We start from the raw sequence: 25,777 nt of genomic DNA on the forward strand, positions 1-25,777 counted from the left end.
GGTCAGGGGAAGATGATATGCTACATAATATGACCGCTTGATTGCATATAAAAATCTTTACTGAACAAAATTTTAAAAGAGCATGTATCTATGTGGCCTCAGGAGAAAGCTCTTCAGAAAACACATACTCAGTTTGCTTATTTTGATTTTTTTGGTCTTCTTTGTTTGTTTAGTGAGCTTGCTTTGTTGTATCTGTGTATTGGGTTTACGTGGCAAGGTTTTGGTAGTGGGGGGCTGCAGGGGTGGCCTCTGTCAAAAGAGTTCAGCAGCTGCCCCAAGTCAGATAAGAGCCAGTTTTAGGCAGCTTCAATAGGGACCCGGCACTGGCCAGTGCCAAGCCAGTGAGCAACGCTGTTTGGGCCTTTGGGAGAGCAGATTGAAGAAAAGGGAAAAAAAACTGCTGCGTGACAGCAGCTGGGAGAGAGAGAAGTGAGAAACAGCTCTGCAGACCCCCAGGTCAGAGAAGAAGGAGGGGGAGAGGTGCTCCAGACACCAGAGCAGAAGTCCCCTGCGGCCTGTGGAGAGGCCCCTTGTGGAGCAGGCTGACCCCTTGCAGCCCATGGGTCCCACATGGAGCAGATCTCCACACTGCAGCCCGTGGAGGAGCCCCCAGTGGAGCAGGAGGATGTGGCCTGGAGGAGGCTGCGGCCCATGGAGAGCCCCTGCAGGAGCAGGCCCTGGGCCAGAGCTGCAGCCCGTGGAGAGGAGCCCACGCAGGAGCAGGGGGTCTGGGAGGAGCTGCTGCCCATGTGGGACCCATGCTGGATCAGTGTGCTCCTGCCTGATGGACCCCGTGGTATGGACCCATGTGGGAGCAGTTCTTGAAGAGCTGCTTCCTGTGGGAAGTGCATGCAGGATGTAGCAGTATTATACACGCTGTCCTGTGCTCCTAACCAGGGTCTGATTTACTGATATTATTGAAGGAACCATCTTTGGTGCTAAATCTGCACGTTGATGTATTTATTCAACTACAGATTTTTACTCTGAGTGTCAATAAGACTTCTATTTAACATCAAATGTAATAACAAGGCGGACTCTTGAGATATTTACCTTGTTGGAGGGAGTCAGATGATTGGTGTGTTTAATGTAAGTTGCTGAAGACTTAAATGCTTGATCTCAGTGCTTCTGTGGTTTGCATTTGTGTGCACTTTTTAGATGGCACATAACCTAGCTGCAGTTCTTACAACTACACACATATCAGCATGACAATCTCAAGCATGACAAAGTCACGACACTATGAAAGGCAGCATGGAGTGCCATTAGAAATAGAAAAGCTTATTGCAATTAATCTGGATTCCCTAACATCTTACTTGTGGCAAAGTTGGGTCCTTTATTTTTTCCAAATCTTTTCTCTAATCTATCTTTTTATTTGACTTTAATTACTATCATATACACTAAATTGCATGTTATCTTATTCTATTTCTAAAGTTTATTCGCATGGTATTTTCCATATTATCTTATACTACACCATAAGCTTAGATTTAGTTGAAAGAGTCAAATCTCAGTGACAGATCTGCAGCAGTAGTTGCTGATACCACCTGCTCACCTCTCTTGGTCCTTGGGTAGCTCTGTTCCATCCAAACAGACCCAGATATATGAACTAGTTACTTATTCTTCCCTTGGCTACCTCTGAGCTGGGCAGCCGCCAGTAAAAAATACTAGTTTGTCTTTTCAGCAGTGTGATAGATGACAGATGCATCTTTGATCTCTACTCAGTTCTGTAACCCAGACTGCAGTTCAGGATTTAAAATGTCTACAGATCCAAGTGGAGCACAAAAAGAAAGGTTATGACGTACAAATATGCTTTACTGAGGTAGTAGCTAGGGAAAAGGGAACAGCTCTTTGGCAACCAAAACTTTCCTATATGCTAGTTTTATATAGCGGAATAGACTCCCCAAAGAACCAAGCAGCCATTGAAGATCTCCTAATTTGTTGCACAATCAAGGTATGTTTCTTTGGTCATTATTCTTCTGATATTATATCTTAGACATGTTTTTGGGAAAAATAAGAACCAAAACAAAAACAAAGCAATCCAAGCCTCTAAAGCACAGCTGAAAGAAGAAACTACTGCAGAGCAGACCAACAGATGATAACCATTGTTTAATGAGCTATCAGGGAACAATACATATAACTATGATATAAAAAAAAGTGGAATGAAACAGCATACAGTTTCAGAGCTTGTTCCTTGATAAGTATGGATCCTAAAGAAAACAAAAACAAACAAGCAACAACAACATCAAAAAAAATCAAAACAAACATCTAATATTCCAGAGACTGGTTTTCCACTCATTTCTTTTTGAGGTTTCACATAATTTATGTGTGTTGAGCAGGGCAAATCCCTTTACACGTGGGTAATTCACTGTATTTAATGTACACAAACCCATAATTTAAAATTATTCACAAAATTGCTATGAAGCATCGAATACAGCAAAGATTAATGCTTCTTGATTTTTGACTGCTCATTTGACACAAAAAATTACAGATTCACAAACATTCAGCAATGGTGTAGAAAACCTTCAGTTCTAAAGCTGCCTTTCTTTCTTTCTTTCTTTCTTTCTTTTTTCTTTCTTTCTTTCTTTCTTTCTTTCTTTCTTTCTTTATCTTTCTTTCTTTCTTTTACTCTTTCTTTCTTTTTTTCTTTCTTTCTTTCTTTCTTTCCTTTCTTTTATTTCTTTCTTTTCTTTCTTTCTTTTTCTTCCTCTTTCTTTCTTTCTTTCTTTCTCTTTTCTTTCTTTTTCTTTCTTTCTTTCTTTCTTTCTTTCTTTCTTTCTTTCTTTTTCTCTTTCTTTCTTTTTCTTTCTTTTCTTTCTTTCTTTCTCTTTCTTCTTTCTTTTTCTTTCTTTCTTTCTTTCTTTCTTTCTTACTTTTTCTTTCTTTCTTTTTCTTTCTTTTCTTTCTTTTCTTTCTTTCTTTCTTTCTTTCTTTCTTCTTTTCTTTTTCTTTTTCTTTCTTTCTTTCTTTCTTTCTTTCTTTCTTTCTTTCTTTCTTTCTTTTTTCTTCCTTCCTTTCTTTTCCTTCCTTCCTTCCTTCCTTCCTTCCTTCCTTCCTTCTTTCTTTTCATATATTTTCTTACACTCTTCACAAAAATGCTGTATAAATCTATTGTTTTGCTACCAGATTTTTTGTAACAGCTTTAAAATATCTTCTTATTCAAATGAGCTTAATAAATATGCAAAAATAACAAGAGTAAAGAGAAAATAGTTTGTGCTACAAGACATACAAAATGAACCTGTGATATGCAAATTTTTATAATTTTGGTGGATATATGGGTATTTTGAAACTTTCTCAGACATTACTTGGAATCAAATGGTCAAATCTGAAATTCTTAATCCTTGTTCAGGAAGCAAAACACCCCCTATTGGAGAAAACCACTCTGTCAATGAGAATACAACAATCTCTGCTGTTGAAAAATTGAAAGGAATGTCTCTCCATTTGTAGTATCTGTTTTTAAGTACGAGTTCATTATGGTACTGGTGTCTGAGTCCTGTGAAAGGACAGACATCACATGTGACGTTTTAGAGAGCTGATGGAACACTTTTGACCAAACTTCTATGATGTGGTGGAAACAGATTTTAATATACACTGAAGAAACAACTCTGCAAGATTTTCAAGGCACAATTTCTGAAATAAAAGTGTGGCCTGTTTCTCCCCCTGTCATAAATGGCTACACCTCTACATCCACAAGTTCTTTTCTTTCTTTTCCTTATCTTGACAAAGATTAAAAAAAAAAAAAGAAAAAAAGAGGGAGAGAGAGAGAGAAGGAGAGTGTCTGCTTCTTTAAGGGTATCTAGTTAAGGACCTTTTCCAAAGCCACAAGAGATAAGAAGAAAGGGAGGAAGTGAGGGGTTCTAAACCTGATTAGTAGTACTAACTGATAAGGAAAGAAACAGAATGTGTGAATGTTGATTCAAGCAAGGTTGTCTGAGTGAGGGACTGGGATAATAAGAAGTAGACGAAAAAATAAGCAAAATGCTGAGATGTGGACCTGACAAAGTGAAAATGGAGACAATGACAAGAAACAAGCCTCCCGGTCACACTGGTTGATGGGCTATCAACATACACGTGCCACTTTCAGGAAGATCAACCTGGATTTTGCAGTTGACAAGATTGTTAACCAGAGGAAGAGAAGAGTTGCCTGGACTGTGAGGGTGCAGAAACTGCAGAGCTCTGCAAATCCATGGGGGTGTGCAGGGGAAGAGGGAGCAGGAGGAACAAAGAGGGGTTAGGTAGAAAAAGGTGTAAAAGGGCCAGCTGCATGTAAAATGGGGCTGATCAGTATGCTTGTCTGGCCAAGTCTGTGCTGGACCACCACAGCCTGTCCTATCATCTTCCGTTGTCTCATAAAATCTTTTCTGAACTATCCCTCTATGTATTCATGGTCTTTCTCCTAGGTGTATGAGTGCTGAAGGACTATGCCAGCCACTGGCAAGATGTGTGTGCATGATTGAAGGTTGGTGCCAGCTCTGGAGTCAGGTTGTGGATTGAGCACCCCAGCCTGTGGTGCCAGCTGCTGGACTGAGTGTGGGGTCTCAGCACCAGTCACTGGTGGGACCTGTGTGTGTGTGAGTGAAACTGGTCCCAGCTACTTGAGTCAGCCATGGACTGTGGTGTCAGCTACTGACATGAGTGGGGGTCCTAATATCATTAGTGTCAGGGCCATAGCTCTCTGGTTCTGAAAGGGTCCTACAGACTTTGCGCCCAGAGTGCCAGGTAATGGGAGACTGGTGTGAGTGGATTGGGTGGTTGCTGCTGGAGTCATATTGGGGTATAGGTGTCCCCAAACTGTGGTGCCAGATACAGGAGCAAGTGGGATCCTGGCATCAGCTACAGGAATGAGTGGGGGACTCCCACCTCCAGGCACTGGAACAGGAATGGTGTACATTACCAAACCAGCTGCTGGGGGGGAATTGGTGTGAGTGAGGCAAGTGTGGGGCTCCACACCGGCATCTGGACTGGGGCCATAGGTCACAGTCTGCGTGCCTGTTGCTGGCTGCTGTGAAGGGGTATCTGTATCTTCCCCAACCTGGTGTGTGGAGGATGTGCATGTGTATTTGCTAGCAAACTTTAAGCTGGACTAGCCAGTGAGTAGCAGGGGTCTTGGGTCCAGACCAGGGTATCAGGTGGGCAGGGGGTCTGTGCTGATATGCCCAATGGGACTTGCAAATGCAATATGCCATATGAGGGACGAGTGTGTGAGTGCTGCGTGTGTGCAGCAAGCTTCAAACTGGGCCAGCTGGTGAGTAGGTGACCTGTGAAATGGGTAAGAGGGCTCAGGATCTGTGCAGGAGTGCTGGATGGACAGAGGTGCCATAACAGTGCTTGAGGGATCTGTGAATGTGCATGTGCTTGTGAACCTAGAGAGTGCTCTGAATGCTCTACCAGCTGGAGAAGAGGAAGGGTACCCAGCGTCTGTTTTTAAAATGTGAGTCCTGTGTGTAAGTGCTGTTGAAGGCAGTTGTTGTCTGGTGCAGCCAGTGTGACCAGTTGCGTCAGTGTCCTGTCTCTGTGTGCATTTGTGTGTCTTTATACATGCTCAGCTTTGCTACTGTTTGAACCTGAAAAAGGGAAAGCTGCAGCCATGCCCCCCAGCCTGGGCAGAGACCCTGGGTCCCAGGCACTGGGCTAGGCAACAGAAGTTTACCTCACTTAACAAAACCAATGTCTCATTTTGCAAATTTTGGTTTCTTCTTGGTCAACTGAACATGACTGATAAAGGAATATTATTTATCACTTAAACTGAAACTCATGATGTGTATTTACTTTTGCTGTTTCTATAGATCGTAAAACAACAACCTGATACAGGCTTTAAAAAGGCATTTGAGCCAGCATACCTCTTGCCCTTATATCTTTTTAAATGTGTAATTTCTAGTGTGAAAATCAGCAAATTTAAAGCCATATGTGCTATCATTATGTGTTTTACAGACTTTCATGTGCAAGTAGTTTTAGAGTTGTGATGGTGGCTGGGTCTTGTTCGACTTGTTCTTTGGGGGGGGGGGGGAGGGATGAGGAGAAGATATTAATAGCAGCTAGAGTGAACTCTATTTTAAAGTCCTAAATATCAAGACAAAATGTTTATAAATTTAATTTAGCCATACTATATATGCTGCCTTATTTTTTTTTTTTTCATTCTGTTGCAGGTATCCTTATGAAACACTTGGCTAGAATCACAAAAGGATGCAATGATAGCCAGGTTGAGCACCACTACATCCAAGGTTTTTGTACTCACCTGCAAGGGCTCAGGCAAGCACTCCAGTTCCATATGTGGTGGATGAAGAGGGCAGAGTGAAAACCTAGAAGGTGCACTCCATTTACACAGCAAGCATCTAAGCTCACCAAAGGGAAGTAGTAAGTGAACATGACACTCAGTCCATATCCTATCAGGTATCTACCCGTGGCTCATAGCAGTCTCACTGAGAAAAGAAAGAGTTCACAGCCCAGAATATTTCATTAAGTATCTGATCCAGACAAGGTAGGTTTAAATTTTTCCTCAGGCTGAAGGGATTCAGCTCCTGAGTGAGACACTGAAGCAAGCCCTACCTGCTAGACAAAGAACCAGGAGGAAATGGAAATCTTCTGCACAGATGACTGAAGCTGAGTATGTCAAATTGATTGTAAAAATCATGATGACAATGAAAGAGTAGACAAAACAGAGAAAAAGATCTCCAAGATGAAGAACTTTGTATGTGTTTTTATTTAAGGGTCACTTGAGGGATGCTGCTTCTTGTTGCCGACCTTAAAACTTAACATTGAATGGAGAACAAGATGCCAGGAGCATCAGAGGTTCAGGAAGATAATATCCCTGGGGCTGATGGTCATATGTCATTTCCCCCACTTGCATTGCTTGTTTTTGGTATTTTTCGTAATCAAGGCTTGAAAGAAATGTTGTCTGTCATAAACTGAACCCTAGGGAAGTTTCATCTGTCTATTATTATGCACCTATTCAACAGAAGCAGCATGAGGCAAGTTACCTATTTTCATCCTGAATTTTCAGTAGTCTTGGCAGTTTAACCTTGCATGAATATTTTAAAATGCACGTTGAACTGCTCCTTGGAAATTCTACTGGCCGTGTCATGAGCTTCAGTATTACAACTGCTTTGTTGTAATTAGGAAATAGATATCAAAATCCTAGGACAGGAACACCTGAGGTAGCATATTAAATATTTATTCAGAGTAGCACATTAAGCACAATAATTTAGACAGTGAGTTATTCTAATTAGATGTCCACAATAACCAGCTTTTCAAATCTAAGCATTAAGCACTTCATGTGGTACAATGAATGTATTTATGAGGAAAATAGAGGGACTTTTTTTTCAGTGAAATATTGAGAAAATTAATTATCCCCTGTTTCAGTTGGCAAACTGAATAGTCTGATATAAAAAAAGTCTGATATAGCTGAGATCAAGGCACAGCAGCTTGCCAATTCAGGACAGTAAACCTTGTTCATCATCTGCCATGGCATGTTACTTTTTTTCAGTTTATGCTCTATGCACTTGGTAAGTATCAGCCATCAGAATTTCTATTCCTTTTTTCTATCAAATCACTTGACTTTCTAGATCCACAAAAGTTAGTTCTACCTCATATAATATTACTCATGACAGAAAATACATTTTTTTCTTTTCCATTTTTTTTTCTTATTGAATTACTTAAGGTTCTTATTACCTATTGTAGATTTACAAGGACCTCCCTGTGCCTTCAGAAGATCACAGAATCACAGAATCACAGAATGACCAAGGTTGGAAGGGACCTCTGAAGATCATCTAGTCCAACCTCCCTGCCAAGCAGGATCACCTAGAGCACATTGCGCAGGACGGCATCCAGGCAGCGTTTGAATATCTCCAGAGAAGGAGACTCCACAGTCTCGCTGGGCAACTTGTTCCAGTGCTCTGTCACCCTCACAGTAGAGAAGTGCCCTCTTATATAAAGCCGGAACCTCCTGTGCTTCAGTTTGTACCTGTTGCCTCTCCTCCTGTTGCTGGGCACAACTGAAAAGAGACCGGCTCCATCCTCTCGACATCTTCCCCTCAGATATTTATACACATTAATGAGGTCTCCCCTGTGTCTTCCATTTTCCAGACTAAACAGGCCCAGCTCTCTCAGCCTGTCCTTGTATGACAGGTGCTCCAGTCCTCTCATCATCTCCCTAACCGCTTTTTGGACTCGCTCCAGTAGCTTCATGTCTCTCTTGTACTGGGGAGCCCAGAACTGGACACAATACTCCAGGTGTGGCCTCACCAGGGCTGAGTAGAGGGGGAGGACCACCTCCCTTGACCTGTTGGCAACACTCTTCCTAATGCAGCCCAGGATACCATTGGACACCTTGGCCACAAGAGCACATTGCTGACTCGTGGTCAGCCTGCTACCCACCAGGACTCCCAGGTCCCTCTCTGCAGAGCTGCTCTCCAGCAGGTCAGCCCGCCCTCAGCCTGTGGAGGTGCTTGGGGTTATTCCTCTCTAGGTGCAGGACCCTGCACTTGCCTTAGCTGAACTTCTTGAGGTTCCTCTTGGCCCAACCCTCCAGCCTGTTGAGGTCCCTCCGAATGGCAGCACAGCCCTCTGGGGCATCAGCCACTCCTCCCAGCTTTGTGTCACCAGCAAACTTGCTGAGGGTGCACGCTGTTCCATCATCCAGGTCCTCGATGATTAAGTTAACAAGACTGAACCCAGTACTGAGCCCTGGGGGACACTGCTATCGACAGGCCTCCCACTAGATTCCGCACCACTGAGCACAACCCTCTGAGCTCTGCATCCAGCCAACTGCCAATCCACCTTACTGTCCAGTCATCTAGGCTGCACTTCCTGAGCTTGTCTATGAGGATGTTATGGAAGACAGTGTCAAAAGCCTTGCTGAAGTCAAGAGGACAACATAAAGAGGAAGTTTTAAGCAGAACTCAAATCCAGTGATGAAAAGTCTGTCAGTTCATTTTCATGGCATCTCCATATACTTACTGGTCGGTGCAGCTACTTCTTCAAGTCTTTAACTATCTATGCCTTTCAAATTGTAAATCTTTATTGGCAAGGGACAATTGGCTATTTTTCAGGCCTATTTTGGGGGGAGGGTTCAGAAACTCCCAAGAACATTTTGCATCTCAATCCAGGTAAGCTCAATTTAAAAGATGAATTAATCTTTATCAGTATTCAAATTAATTCTACTGCACTTTTCTGGTCAACAACCATAGAAGGGAACAAATTTTCCTGAAGTTCAGAAATTTTCAAAAAACAAACAAACAAAAAAAAACATATCTTCTGAAGTCCTTATCATGATATATAAGTTTTGCAAGAAGTTCCTGCCCCCCACCTCCTCCAGTGAACACACAAATTAGAGTCTCAGTTGTGGATTGTGTCCTGACAAGAAATTATATTTCAAAATGGTTTCATTAATGACACAAGCACAGCACTAGGCATGACAGAAGTGTGCACTTCCTACATACATTTTAGTAAAAAGCAATATGGCAAGCCCTGAAGGCCGTGGCTTTTACTGCCAACAAACTAAGAAAAGCCCTATCGTGGTATGTGGTCTCATTATGGTATAACATGTCTTTTGCACCTCTGGTGTAATCAAGAGCTTGCTTTTACTTGTGGAAAATCTTGCTGTGCTTTTAAAACTAAAACTGCTGTACACAATGTCCACACAGTATTTTTACAATAATTCCATTTCTTATTTAGAAAAATAAAATAAGAAAAGTATAAATTGCAATTTTTCCTTTTATCTTCCCCATTACTGCACAATCTAGTTTTACTTTATTATGACATACTAGAATATATACTTTCGTGTATTCCATGATAGTTTTCTTGTGCGTGCATATTTGACGAATTAAATAAATAATTGCAGAAATGATTTTTTTTTCAAAAAATAAAAATTTATAATAAATAATTTCAGAAATGATCAATTTTAAATGAAGAAATGAAATCACATGCAACATTGGAGTATTTTTTATTGCAAACATTTTTTTTTTCTATTCCATTTTAAAGTCTCACCCTCCCTTCCCAGAAACATGAGTCCTTGTGCCAGCATCCAAAGGAGGAAAAGCAATAACCTACTGTGACAGGGACATTCTGTCATTCAACACTATGTATCTGCATTAATCTGGTTTTAATTTGCTTATTGTTCATTTTGAACATTAGGAACTAAAAGTTTCCATTTTTCTTTTAAGGAATTCCAAATATGGTCAAAAGTCAAATGGAAAAAGTAACATGGAATGTAGGTCATGGAAAATTTTAAATGGAAAATTCATGTCATCTGTGAAAGCAAAATATCTCATAGAACTACTCTATAAACACACTGATTATTTTGTTCTTCATTTGCTTCCTCAGTCCTTCTTTATCCTTAAATTAGCTTTATCCTTAATTTAGTTAGACGCTAAAAATTTCATTGGAAACTTAAGGAGCAGACTTTGCTGTGTGAGGAAGTTTCTGAATAAGACATCAAGTTTCTAGCCATCAGAGGATAATTTATTGATACTTGTCAAAAGGAAGTATCAGTCTAACAGAAATCAAGACAAAAGGAATGCCTGATGAATTTCCTTTGAAGTGCCTTTTATAAAAGTCCTTGGTAATACATATTGATGAACTCCAAATTGTCTTGCCTGAAGGGAAAAGAAAGTAGACTGCTTTACACTGTCTTATAAATATTCATCAAAAGAACAAGACTTATGTTTCCAGGCGTGAGGTGAATGATTACGGTTGTATGATTGCCTTGGAATCTGGATAATTAGTAAAACAGCCTTTGACAGTGGGAGAATTTTAAACATGGTATCATGCCATCAGTCCTTTTGGATTTAAAGACAGTGCCTGCTATTCTGAAAGGAAGCAAATTTAGGACTTGATGGGTAGCTATAATTAAGCTCACCATTAGTTTCATCTACTATTTGTTTGCCTGTTTGTTTAGCCAAAAATTAAAGGCAAAGTTGTATAGCATGTCTCTGTTCTGACTGTAATGAAACCACATCATCTGCACTGTGGATGTGTTACTGGAATATACTAGTGGAAAGGGCTCTTTAATTAAGACATAAAAAAAAAAAGAAAAAAAAAGGCTGGTGTGGTTGATGTCTCAGTAGACAGAAATCTGCAGACTGTTGCTTGGCTCACCTCAGTCTTGATTGTTTCACAACAGAATTGAAAGTCAACAATTTACCTTTCATGCTTACTTAGTGCATGTGATAAGGATATGAATTGCATGGGAAAGAATCACTGTGAATCGTTTGGGGAGAAAAAAAAATGTGTCTGTGCTCACTGATCTGTGAATTCTCATCCGTTGCTCAAATTGTCTGTAGTTTTGTATTGACCCTTGTAACAGGCTGCTAGCCTTCTACTAGCAAAGACCAACAAAAAACCATTCTCAGGAAACATTATCCTTTACAGTGTTTAGCACTTAAATGCAATTAGGCAAATATAATATCCTCTTTGAAGAGAAATAGTTGCTCAGTTTAAGTAACTGAAACTAATTATCTCTGTTGAATGAATGACACATTCTATGAGTATTTGAGTGGTGTGTTATTTCTCAAACTGAAGAGGGTAAATAGATTGTATTTCTGGGTGGAGAGCAGTAGAAGAATCTTAAAGGAGATTTATACTAATTTATAACCATACTTAAATACAGAGTCCTGTGCAGCAAGCCAAAATGTGGTGGCAGTCAGCCCAGAGCAAAGAAACTCAGCTTGTAAATAGTGTTTTCCAAGAAACAACTTATTATGGAATAAATGGTGTAACTGCTTAAAGTGCTGCGTTTGAAAAAGATGTTATTACCATGAAAGTTGACTTGATCAGAAACATTTAGAACGATTTAAAGGAACCTTGTAACACTGAGTTGGGTCGAATACCTAGATGATGGTGATGACAGTGATATTATATTTGTACAGAGAACAAGATTATTATTTGTTATTGTCTTTGTGGGTAGATTATGAAATCTCTTCTTTTATCTTGTCCTGTTCTACTTAATGTGTTGTGTGATCCATGTTACTCATCTCATGAAAAATAGTTTGATAACTGGGCCTGCTCAAAATTTATATTGAGAACATTGAGAACTCTGCCATATAGAAGCTCAAGAATTCATCTTACAATGAAACAAAACATAGCAATCTTGTAATTGTGGAGAAACATTAAGCAAATGATTTTTTTTTTCCTCGTTCTCAAGTCTTAAGAAAGTCAGAATCAGAAGATTTTCAGGTATTTAAATATTTGTCATGGCTGGAGATTTCTGTAAATGATAAGATGGCATTATTTTTGTAACAGTTTTCATTTCTCTGCCAGGGGACAGTTTTCCACTTACATAGTAAATATTGGCTGCAACAACATGTGCAGAGCAGAAACCAAACCAAAACAAAACAAAACAAAGCAAATGAACAACAACAACCAACCAATCAAACACCAGTTAAGTAACTTTAAAACCTTGCATTACCTGCAGCATTTACCTGAATCTCTGTAATGTCAACCACTGAATTACTGTGTTCTAAGAAAGTGAAGAAAAGCTACACAGTGGTATTACAGATGGTGTAAATGACATGAAAGGTCTACTTATTTATACATGAAAAGCTTGATGTCAAAGCATACAAAATACAGCCATCAGCAGCAGAGACCAGAGAGACACCTGTGTCTGTAGTTAATCAAATAGCTTACTATAACTTTAAGGTAATATGAAAAAAGCAAGGTGCTGAACAGAAATATTCTGACTGTCAAAAATTGTTCACTGAAACACTGAAGTGTCTACTTCACATGTAGAAATCTCTTTGTGAGATTTCTTGCTAAGAGGACAGGTATTCAAATTATCTTTCCTCACTAATAGTACCAGGCAACCAATTACTTTTAAAACTATGTGTCACCAGCCAAGTTTCTCTGCTCTCTCTCCTACAGTTGATTATTTCCAGACAAGGATTTATGTTTAATAGTCAACAGTTGCTAACAGTTACTATGTAGTGATTTCCTCAGGGACCTTGGCTTGCAATGCATGAAATGCATTGATCTGAGGAGATAACCATGTAAGTTTGAATGACCGTGTTCATTTCTGATACTATACTGTATGTTTTTAAAAAGTCAACTCTTTGTTATACTGCATTTGTGCTATGTTCTAGCTATTATTTGTGACTTTACTAAAGTATTTCCATTACATAGTACTTCCTATGTATGAATATCAGTGACTCTGCAATGATCACACCAACTGTGAGCAGAGGGGTGATGGAGCCATGGAGTGCCTTGCTTTGAGTGGTCCAATACTTCTTACCGCTTTCTTATCTTACTGAAACAGTTTCAGGTTCAGAGCTGGTTCAGTGGAGTCTCTGAATCAGCTCTGACACTGATAGGTCACAGATTTCCACTGGGCAGAATTACACCTGCTCTATCTGGTTTTCCCATAAGCTTTAAAGAATTTTATCATCTTTTGATACCACGCTCTCTCCACCTTCTCTAAAGGTGGAAAGGTCTATAAGACAGCTGATTTCTGCCACCCTGACTTACATAAGGAGTGGACTCAATTCTTTCCTGAATTTACTTCCTTTTTTCAACCATAAATAACTTTTCTGTGTCTCAGACCATTTTATAATGCTTTGAGAAAAATACAGGAAGAAAGATTGCATACTATTTTCAGGAAAACAATTTAGAAGGCAAATGTTTGTCAGATCCATTGTGAAATTTATTGTAAATATCAACAATTCCTGTTAGAACAGCTCCATGATTAAACCTGTACTGTCTTTATCTCAAACTACAGTTGAATCACTAAGACATGGAGAATTGCATTTTTATTTTATTTTTTCCTATGACTTCTTCTCTTTCCCTTGCTGGAGAAATATTCTATGGTCAAATATTGGAATAAGGAATGAGACTAATCATCTATATATTAGAAAAATGAAATCTCAAACATTTTATAACACAGGTGAAAATATCTCTAGTCTAAATTTTCTTTTATAAATGAAATAATGTTAAATGAAAATAGAATTTCTAACTATCCACTGCAACCAAGCTAGTTAAACAATCTAAACTCTTAATATAATGCCAGTGAACATACTGGGGATAAAGAAATGGCAGAACATGTATACAGATTTTTGGGTTTATGTATTAAAAGGACAAAGAGCTAATTAAGCAAAGATTATTTATGCCGGGAGGAGTCAAAACAGGTAGAGATAATGATAAATATATATATTTTTTTTTTTTTTTGAAGAAAATTTATGCCTGTTTAGAATTTGTTGGCAGGCCTGAAGCAATTCCCAAACCTGTTGCTCACCTATGACATATGTAACTTGTGACCTGGGTGTTCTTTTCCCCTCCTCCCAAACCTGCCTGGCTAATTTAGATAAGTTGTAAACAAATATATAAATATATATATATATATAATGTATGTATATTATATAATATATATATATTTTTTTTTTTTCGGAAGAAAAAAAGTAAAGGCTTGGTGACCCTTTACATAGGATGTTTTAGATGTTCACTAGATACAAAAGAGGACTTTCTCTGAGGACTGAGAAGTGACAAATATAACTCCGTTATTAGAAAAAAAGAGTCAAAAAGAGTCTTAAGAGATAAACCAAGAAAGTGTAGGCCAAACTGTAGCAAAAATATCTTGACAGAAGTAAGTAAGAGAACATCTACTAAAGTATAGTTCATTAAAAGTGGACAGAATAGTTTCAGTCAAGGAAGGTCATGGTTAAATAACCTGATAGAATTCTTTGAAGATAGTTCTGACATGACAAATAAATGAAATTTAGTAGGTATAATACAGCTGGATTTTCAAGAAGTATTTGGTAAGGTAGAGATTACATCAGAGATTACTAACTGTGTAAAGAGTCATAGATAAAACAGGGTGCTAGATAGAAATCTGGATAAAGAGCAAGAGACACAAATGTAGTCATGCATAGAAATATATTAAACTGGAAAAAAAATAATGAGCAGAGGACACAGTGGTCAGTTTTCAGACTACAGTTAATTATGCAGTACATATTATTGGAAAGAGGATATTGAAAACAAGATATTGAAGGTCTGATCCGAAGACCGTTCAAGTCAATGGTTTTGGATCAGGAGTCAAGCTTGAATACTTGTCTGCCCTTCTGTAGCTCTACTCACAGTTTGGAAAGAACAAGTCAGAGTAAGAAGTTTTGCAGTTATTTAAATATTTGGACCAAACAATGATATGTGCTTACAACAAAATGTACAAAGAAAAAATAATATTAATACCAAAAAAAACCCTGTAGTTTGAAGTTCAATAAAGTCTGAAGTAGTCTCAATTCCCAGTGCAAATAAGTGTTCATTATGCTTAGTTTCACTTCAGCTGTATTTCCACAATGGGACAAGTGTGATAAATACAAAAACTACCCAAAATATGTAACATGAAAAGCACCTGAGATTTTTTCCCAAACTGAAACTATTATCCTATGATGTTCACCCCCAAACAAAGTATCATTGTATCAGGTAAATTTCAAATCAAAAGTAATTATGCAGCTAAAGTCTAGACCATTTACTGAATTATGACTGATTTGTAAAGATTTAGTCCAGAATTTAGGAAAAAAAGGGGACTTTCAACTCACCAATACATTTCTGTTTGTCTGTAAAAAGGAAAACTTTTGCAGGTGTGTTAGAATGCTATTGCAGTAATGAAAATATAATCTGACACTGCTGTTTATATGCTACTCTGTTGATGAGAATGTGTGATGCCACTAAAACCAGTCACATACTAAAAGCTATATGTTGTCTTCTGTGGTTCACATTACTTACCAGGTCAGAGTATTTTTCTGTTTACTTCTGCCATCTTTAGTGAAAGGACTATGACATTTTGTCAGGACTATGTCCGTCTTGAGTACCAGATTGCAGAAAGAGAGGATTCAGAAACAGGTCAACAGAAGTAATTTTTTGATACAGAAGAAATCCAGGGTTGAAACAGAGGATTTTTAAGAAATGGAAAGGTTTCTGTTATTTTTTTAGGCTTATATAACAGCCATCAAGAACATTGCTGTGATAGGGAAAGAAGGTTTATGTGAGCCAACAGTAGCACTGCTGAAATTGAAGTAATTCCCTCAGAAAAGAGATGTTTGAATGGTGTAAAACAGTGAGAATCCTTTTTTAGGAATTTCATTACAATAAGGAAAAGGAATCCTAGACAGCTTGAATCAGAATATGACTCAATGAAATCACAACCAGTTGTATTCTGTACTCACTTCCACTGAGTACTGTAATCAATAACTGCTGGAGTTTTTGGTTGTAGAGGTGAAAGGTAGCACAAGGTACCTCGAATACCTGTTAACTCCTGGTCACTGAAGGTGGTTTCTTTTTGTTGCTTTTTTTTTTTGTCTGTTTGTTTTGCCTAAAACTGCTTAAATGCAGTGTTTTTTTTTTGTTTTTTTTTTTTTTTTTTCTCTCTATGAAAACCACTTGGCCTCTGTTCTGAAGCAGTAGATGAGTAAAATCCACAAGTATGAGTATTTTCCTTAAAATAGCCTCATCAAGTCCAACCAGTAAGAAAGAGTATCAGAGTCAGACTGTCATGATGTTATTTGCTGAATCTCATCTCAACATTCTAAAAAGCCTGGGGATCATAAAGATAAGTGGAAATGTACGTATCAGGTTTAATGTGCAAAGGAGGAAGATATATTCTTCAGCGTATGAAAGGAACATATATCAACCAATTAATTATTGGTTATATAATAATAATAATAATAATAATAATATATTGGTTATTATTGGTTATTATTATTATAATTATGTCTGTATAGAAACACAGAATCATTGCTATGCTCAAGAAAAATTACAGTTCTGAATCTTTGATGGGAGCATGTAGAAAAAGTGTTGAATAGAAATCCTTATTAGGAAAGTTCTCACATCCACCAAGCACATCTCACTCCCTTTCCAACATTGAGTTTAAACTATGAAAGCCACCAGAGAATAGTTCTTGCTCTGACATTTATTGAAGAAGTTGGTGTTCTGGCTTACTTACTTATCATTCATAGAGATGTTGGAATATACTCCTAATAGAAATAAAGGAAGAGTAAAAAAAGCATTAAAAAAAGGATAAAAAAAGGGATAGCAATCAAGTAAAGACTGTTCCATTTCTCTGAAGAGCCAACCCCCCCCCCCCCCAAAAAAAAAAACAAAACCAAAAAACCAGTGAATTTCTCTTCAACACAATGAATCAACCAATTAAGTACTCCCAGTGTAGGAAATCTGTGACAGATGTTAAGGTGTTCCAATAAGGATCAGATTTGCTTATGGCTTCTACCATGGTTGGATGGATTTCTGTGGGTGGATTGCTCTTCCCCTCTCATATGACTGAAAGCACATGTTGCACTCCACAGTGCTGGTGGAGAGTATTTTTCTCTCCTATTTCTCTTAAATGAACTTATCCTTATCTGTCATTCATACTGCAGCCAGTGATTCAAATATTGGTTCCACTGCTAATTTAATTGCTGCCAAGAGTTGCTGAAGTTAGGTAAGAAATGATGAATTAATTGCTGCTGTTTACACTAATTGTCTCATGGATAATGGCAGGTTTCTTCACTGTCATAGCAATAAATGCAAAGCTGTACAAGACAGGGATATTAAGTGTAGAAAAACTTAGTTCAGAACTGGTATCAAACTGAATACAGACACGATTATAAAGTGGATATTGATATAAATTTCAGATTGACTACAGATGTCTTAGTAAATTTCTTTGATTCTTTGCTTTTATGAAAGGTTTCTTCCTTCTGAGCACACAGACCATACACTAACACATTGCTTGCATTCCAGTTTCTTAGAGTTTGGACAGAATTTAAATTGGTTGGTGGGTTTGGGGGAAACCAAGAGTACTAAATAAGTTCAATCAAGTGTCAGTTTCTACAGCCACTTGGCTGATCCGGTAAAGTCCACACTGACATTTTAAGAAGATGCAGCTTGTCTCCAGCTTCCCTTTTCCTGGAGAGATGTTCTGAGAAGAGGCTGTGCATTGAACAGCTTTTACAAATCTATGTCTGTTGTGGGCTAGGAGATTGTTTCTTCCCCATTTAAAACAGAAGAACAAATTTCATTGGATTAAGCAGATTTTTTCCAGTCATTTCAGAATCTTAGAATAGAATCATGGAATAGTTTGGGTTGGATTGGACCTTAAAGATCATTTCCTTCCAACCCTTGCCATTGTCAAGGACACCTCCCACTAGTCCAGGTTGCTTAAAGCACCATTCAACCTGTCCTTGAAAACCTCCAGGGGTGGAGTATCCACAGCTTTTCTAGGCAACTGTGCCAATGCCTCACCACCCTCATAGTAAAAAAGATCTTCCTAATATCCTAATATCTAATGTAAATCTATCCTTTTTCATCTAAAGCCATTACCTCTTGTCCTATCACTACACTCCCTGATAAAGAGTCCCTCCTCATTTTTCCTGTAGGACCCTTTAAGTACCAGAAGGCAGCTACAAGGTCTCTCTGGATCTTTCTCTTCTCCAGGCTAAACAATCCCATCTCCCTCAGACTCTCTTCACAGGAGAGGTGCTCTAGCTTTCTAGTCATCTGCATGGCCATTCTCTGCACCCACTCCATGGAAGAAAGGAAGAAAAAAAAAAGAAAAAGGAAAAGGAAAAAAAGAAAAAGAAAAGGAAAAAAAAATTAAAAAAAAAGAAAAGGAAAAAAATAAAAAAAAAAAGAAAAGGGAAAGGAAAAGGAAAAGGGTAAGAGTGAGAAAGTGAGAAAGCAATAAAGGAAAAGAAAAAGTTAGAAAGAAGAAAGAAAGAATGAAAGATGATTAAAAAGAGAGAGAGAGGGAGAGCAAGAGAGAAAGAAAGAAGAGCACGATAAACTAAAACCTAAATAGTAAACTAAAGTACAGAAGAAATAGAAGGAGACACTAGAGATACTGCTACAGAACCGTGGGCAGTAAAGGGAAATTAATAGTGCCTGAGGCCATCTGATTCTGGAAGGATTGCAAGGGTTCCCACACAGATATACAACGTTAAAAGAGCCTTATTTCCTTCATGACAAGCCAAGAGCAGAAGCTCAATGAAATAACAATTTAGGATTGTTCAGGTTTCCTTTTAGGTATAAGTTGTAAGAAAAGATACAACTATAAGTAATATTTTCATAAAGTCAATAAAACAGGTGGATTTCCTTGTGTGAGGAAAAGCTCTATAACATACCATTTATTTTACAGTCTGATGACTTTGTTAGAATTAGTTGAATCAGGTCCTATGACTTAGTAAATCAAAACATCAAAAAATATTCCTTTGCATATTATGAGATGGGAGAAACTCAAGTGTTGGTTTGGATCACTGCAATTGATTTTACTCGTTATGTAAATGAGTGAATTTACAAACTAGCCTGTAGAAATAAAAGATGGTTTGCATATGTAATATTTATGTCAGGGAGATGGTCTTCAGATTGGTTGTGCTAAATATCTGATATAACATTTTTCTTACATATTTTCAAACTGAATATGGGTCTTTACACCCTTGGGGAGGTGCAGAGGGGTGGGGGGAGAGAAAGAGATAAAGAAGAAAATGTCCCTAAGGTCTATCTCATTTTTTTATTTAAAGTACAGAAGTTATAATTCATTACAACTGTATGCATACAAAAATCTATTGTTAAAAAAGAGCTGAAGAGAAAAAGAAAAAAAATCAGAAATTATAATTTAAGCATTTAATTTTGACTTATTAAAGTACACAGTGAGTGCAAAATGATTGCAAATGTTATGCAGAAATATTGTAAAAAAAAGTCATCCCACACAATGTACATGACCAAAAATCCAAAACCAGCTTCCTCTTCACGTATTAACCCTGCCATACCTTTTGAATTCCATCATTCTTAACCCCTGCATCCCAAGGGAAATAGATATATTCCTATGTCATGGATGGAAATATCACATTACTGCATCTCAAGCCCTCCCTTCTTTTTCATGGGAGACATGGATTGGGCTCTCAATGGAAACTCTGACTTAAAATTTTAGCGAATATTCAAACAACTAGGTATTTCAATATTAATAGGTTTTAATTCTGACATTAGACTGGAGAAAAATAAGTAACTCTGCTCTAACTGAGAGTTCTTCCAGACTCCACACCCATCTAAGGAATGTCTGTGAATCACACTGGTGGGCATATAATTAGTTACTTTGTCTATTATTTTAGATGGATTCTAGCTGCTGTGTTGATATATGTGGAATAAATTATTAATCCCTGCTGCAAACACATTCAGACTCCTTTGCATATGCCTTCTATGAACATAAAATATCACTGTGCATGTTGGTTGCATTCCACAGCTGCAACCTGGTTAACAAACATTGCATCATTAGCTTCTTATGTGGCTAAAGCTTCCATTGCTTATTTCCTTAACAACACATTCATATAGAAGCAATGATTATTTGATTTTAGCCTGGGAGGACTATTGCTTTTGAACCTTTTAAATTAAGAAGTAATTATTAGTTAATTTAACTCAATTTAACAGAGAGATTACCGTTAAAGACTCTAAGCCAAAATATGCTTGTTTGCATGGCTATAGTATAATAACATCCATCATTACAAGATAAAAATACAAAAAGAGTACAGATGTGTTTAAGAGTGAACATCAAAGCTGTTTGGTCTGAGTTTAAGGCTGACAATAACATTAGAAGTATGTTTGTAGGACATTGAGTTCATATAACTGAACTTTTTGTTTGTTCGTCTGAGAAAAAAAGACAATTTGGAGACAGTAGATAAGCCTAATCAATGTTTTAAATACAGATAAATAGTATTTGCGATCCCATGTACAGGACTTTTGACTACAAATGTCATTGAAGAAAGTCATGATTCTTATCTGAAAGTCAGTTATCAGGAATGAAAAAAGAAATCATACTCAAACTTGTATGATTTTTAGTTGGAAAGTAACTAGTATGTGTTTTGTGTTTGTTTGTTTGTTTTTAAACATTGATAGATGGAGAGGTCCTTTCCAACCTCTATGATTCTGTGATTATGTGAAAGCTTCTCTAATCCCACAAATACTATAGATTTATTTATTATAGATTGGCAAAATGACCTTGGGATTCATATATGAGTAGTCCAAAGCAAGCCATTTATTTCCCACAATCTTTATGAGACTTTACAAGAGAAATTTAGAGGTTACTCACCAGCAGCATTGTCTGTTTAAAGTAACCAGACAGTTAGAATGAAGATTTATTGCAGAAAATTAGCTTCCCTATTTTTTTTACTATGGTACAAAATTCAAGTATGCAAAAGTCAAAGTCAAAACTACACTAGCATTCACATCCACACAGTTTACTGTCTTTCCTAGTAAACCTAACTGACCTATTCTTGGATGCCCTCAACTTTGTGTGCAAGAATAAGACTTTATTTGTGTGTAAGAATTGGTGTGTAAGACAATGTATGTAAGACTTTGTGTGTAAGAATAAGACTTTATTTCTAATTCCATGTGATTTGAGAGGGTAAGCAGGTCATAACATTTTTTTATTTTTATATTTTTTCTCTGAGGTTAGAGTGAATGCAGAAATGTTTTTCTCTCATTCTTTCAGAATCTTTGATGAACTGACTTATAAAAACACATACTTTTTTTTTCCCACTTGTTTTTAAAAATTCAGCAAGTGAGCTTATTTAAAGAATAATTTTATTTTTATTGTTTATGTTTATTACACACAAATGTTTCCAAGAAAATGTTTGCAATGTTTTATATGTTATGCAGCTGGAATGCAAATGATTGGCACTAAATATTTCAGATCTGCTGCTTTGTTCTTGTCACCACATTTATATTACTATTTTAAGGTGTTCTCTTTGGGCTACTGGAATGCTGCTCTTTAAATGACAAGATGAGGTTAGAAGGAGGAATGACACAAGTTTATAATGAAATACCAGGAAGGAATAGAAGTTAATCTACATTGTGAAATAGAGAACTTTATTAAAAAAGCTGATCATCAACATTATTTTAGATGTTATTTCTATCATGTTTTTCTCATTTATGTAGCATTTTCTTCCCTTCTGTATACAAAGGGATGACATTATCAGTGTTAGCTGCTCTCATATACATCAATATGCTCTCATTTATAGACAGTAGCTAGGATAAACAAAAGCAATACAGAATTAAGGATAAATTTTGACAAATAATTGTCTTTTCAAATAAGGCAGACAAGTTTCTTAGCAAATTATTCAGATAGATAAGCAGTTTCACATTCTAAGAGTAGAATTTATGTAGAATTGGAGATAATTCTGATGATATCATGTACCACGGGAAATTAGATTTTTTTTTTAATGTATATGAAAACCTAAGTTATAAATGAAATAAGAGATCTTTAGTATTACTGCTCCATGATCCCTGTTCCTTTTCTGACTTCCAGCACTTCTGCTGACTTACTACATACTTCTGCAACCTAGAAATCAGACTCTTCAGTTGTTCTTTTTGTCAATTTTCCACCTCCAGATATATAATAAAAGGTAGAAAGTAGGCAGAAGTGATTGATATCACTGCCTCTCAATGTTCCTACATGACATATTCTGCAGTACATATGAATTTGGCCTCTTTTTCTTCCTTATCAACTTACTGGTACTAGTAGGAGATTGAGAATGTTTCCTCATGATACCTCTAGCTTAGAGGAGAACATACTGAGTTACTAGAATGTAAAGTCCAGATTTGTGTCTAACCTACCTCTTGTCCACTTAAAAGCCATTACTCTGAGCTTGTCCACAACATTCTTGTTACAGAGGAGAAGAAAGACAATTTTTTTCTTTTTGAATACATTAGCTGAGGTCACACAAGGTTACATCTGTGAACACAACTAGTTTAATGCAACAGCTCCAAGTAATGCTCAGCCACTGTGCCTGTCAGAATTAATGTTCCATACTGATGTCTGTTGCTGTCTCATCTGGTATAACCAGAAGATGCTGTTCTCCTCTCACAAATCTTCTTCCATGCCACTCGCACAAAAAGTCTTCTAAACCCCTGGCAAAGCACATGTGTTTGCTGCTAGATAATAACAATCCGTTAATCTGTGTAATGACCTTTAATACGTCAAGTGTTGGAACCTTTAAAATGTCCAAAGAGCATCCTTTTTCAGTGTTTTGCAGACTTTTTTGTGCTTGCCCTCCTTCCAAACACATCTTTCATAAAGTGAGTTACTTCTCTCATACAAACAAACAACTTTTAAGATAAACTCTATGTTTAAACAAAATCATCTGTGTCATAAGGTGATGTAAAACTCTGGCACAAGTCTTTTGACACTTCAGTTGGTAATGACAGACTCAAGTATTAAAAATTAAGGCTGTCTGAGAAATGATTCAGATGCCTAAAGTGGGAGGCTGACAGAATTAAGGAGCTGAAAGACAGCAGCATTCCTGCAGGCCAAGAACTACCTCCTGCTTGAGACACCAGATGTTTCTGCTTTGATCAGTACAAATAGATCAGACCTGCAGAATACCTAGCTCTCATTTCAGTCTAGGTATAGTCATTCCCCAATAAAGTTAATTGCCAGGTAATACATGTAATTCTTTCACAAGGCAGAACATGGCCTGAACTTTTTGAGAATTTAATTTCAGTCCAAAACTTTACAATATTTCCAATTTTATCTTAAAATGTGCATGTAGGGATGCATCATGAAGAGACAGGGATTGTGTTACTGCCATCCTGACTGTTTCTGGATCGCGCTTCATTGTCTTGTGTAGACGTGCCTTTTTACACCTAAACTCTAGGAAGGAGTATATTTTAATATACTGTTCTCAACAGGAGTGCTGCAAGGTATGTAAAGGGAGTACCTCTGAATAAATTACTTCTCTGGCTAACAAAGCAACATATGCCTCATTTGTTCCATCCATCATTACAGAAGGTGAGTACCATGCACTGACCCTTAGATACTCTTAATGGTTATATCAAAGGCCATAGAAGAAATCTGAGGCAAAAAGGCAGATTGAACATAGACTTCCCACAAGCAGGTCTGAGATCCCACTTGCCAGGTCTTCCTGATTACAAAAGTGATAGAGGAGAGCTGACTGGCCTTTAAAATTTGATGATTCTGACTTGAAGAGAAAATACTATGTAAGAGAATAAGTATGTCCATTTAATAGCTTCTAGGAAGGTGGGAGAGCTATAGAAAAAGCAATTTCAATTAAGTTCTAAATTAAGCAAAAAGGAGACAAAGATCAAAAAATGTGTACATAAGGGGTAGAAAATCTGTCACTTTCTGCATTCCATGCATGACTGAATCCATTCGAAAAAAAAAAAAAAAAAAAAGTTCTTTGGTAGATGGGGTGGGAATGGCTGCTATATTGACATGGCTTCTCTGCCACAGTAAAAATTACAGAATTTGTGCTGTAGCTGCTTGGAAATGTATTGCCTAATACAGCAATGAACTGGAGCTAGAGTCTGCATGATAAATGCTATGGCAACCAAGCTATGTTGCGTGGAATATCTTTGTAGATTAAACTGCTTTGATTCATGCATGGCAGCTCATACAAACGGGTTCTAACAAACATATATGTAATCAATATCTTGTGTATATGACTCACATTCCTTGTAAACTCCCACCATCAACATCTATATTCATTGCCACACATGCACATAACACATGCATAAACAGGACACATATATAAGAAACCTGCAGGCATATATAAGAATATTCAGAGAAAGAAGGTAATTTTGTGTTTTTCTATCCCTTTTAAAGACTGATTTCTGTTATTTTGACATATGCAAGTTTAAAAATTAAGACTATGAATGATACATGGGAAGCAAAAATTAAATTTAATATGCAGCTGTGGGAGCACTCAGATGAACTTCTTTGGGTCTAGAAAGCTGTAGCACAAGACTTTGCTGCCAAGAGGAAATCTGTGTCTGGTTCTTTGTTAAAGCAATGTAAACTAGGAGCAGTGATGACTTGGCATCCTGGTTTCAGAAGTTCAGAAACACAAGCATGCCAAGGCTGGATCCAATGCAACATCAACAACAACTCAAGAGGAAAGATATAGTTGCCCAGAGCTCAGGTTGAGAAAGATGTCAAGGAATTGTGGTGCTCAGTTCTGCAGTGCCTGAAAGTTGTGAGCCTTGTCTGGACATGGAATTCACAATCCTGATTTAAGGCCCTAGAGTTTCCTGTGTATTAAATGGAGAGCCAAGTACCTCAGCTGGGATTCACAGCACACGGTATACTCACTGCTAGAACACTTAAGCCAGGAATGAGCATTTTTGAGATGATGGTTTTAGAGTCACTTTGTTCTAGCATGTATTTATGCAGTGGGATACAGAAGCAATTCCCCTCTCCCTACTGTCCTCATAAGTTGCTCAATCTCTCTTTCTAGAAGCACAAGTGAGCGTATGACCAGAGGAAGGAGATGATCCAGGTGAAAGCCAACTATTTTTTGGTGTGGTTGGATGTGTGAACTCAAGTCATGGCTCTGCGTAGGGTGATGAGCAGTGGGGACCCTGGTGATAAAAGCATGATTATCCCATCTGTCCAGTGGAAATCAGAATGTTTCTATCTGGCCTGATTACCTTCAATACTCATCTCAGAAAAGAAAGGAACTTCCAATCATTCAGGATGAAATTCACCTTATCTAACTGTCCAACTGAAAGTAAGACAGCTGGTCCAAGCTAATCATCTACGCTAATCACCTTCTCTTTACATTCACTGGAGGTAAAAAACAAACAAACAAACAAACTAAAAAACACCGGATGGTGTTTCCTTCTCTGTCTCCTATATTTCAGGATGGGATGAACTGACAGTTGGAGATGCATATTTTCTAATAATTGTTTAATTCATGTTAAAGGCATACTAAAAGTGCAAGTGAGACTACAGCATATATGTTCAAAATCTACATGACTTCAGTCATTCTAAGTCAAATAAAAATAGTAAGTAAAAAAGAAAAAAAGT

The 25,777-nt window shown here is 37.6% G+C and overlaps 2 long non-coding RNA genes across 2 annotated transcripts in view; one reads left to right on the plus strand and one right to left on the minus strand.

Moving 5' to 3' along the window:
• Positions 1 to 16,097, minus strand: part of LOC118254357 (uncharacterized) — a 46,340-nt gene extending 30,243 nt beyond the window's left edge. Inside the window, exon 1 of the long non-coding RNA XR_007708126.1 lies at positions 15,697 to 16,097. This is a non-coding gene — a long non-coding RNA (uncharacterized LOC118254357). The remainder of the gene's footprint in view (positions 1 to 15,696) is intronic.
• Positions 16,098 to 17,271: 1,174 nt separating this feature from the next.
• On the plus strand, positions 17,272 to 25,698 carry LOC126913268 (uncharacterized). The gene is made up of 3 exons (XR_007708124.1): positions 17,272 to 17,404; positions 23,641 to 23,740; positions 25,206 to 25,698. It is a non-coding gene; the product is annotated as an uncharacterized LOC126913268 (long non-coding RNA).
• The last annotated feature ends 79 nt before the right edge of the window (positions 25,699 to 25,777 follow it).

This window comes from Cygnus atratus, chromosome 3 (assembly GCF_013377495.2).
Source record: "Cygnus atratus isolate AKBS03 ecotype Queensland, Australia chromosome 3, CAtr_DNAZoo_HiC_assembly, whole genome shotgun sequence".
Taxonomy (NCBI): Eukaryota; Metazoa; Chordata; class Aves; order Anseriformes; family Anatidae; genus Cygnus; species Cygnus atratus.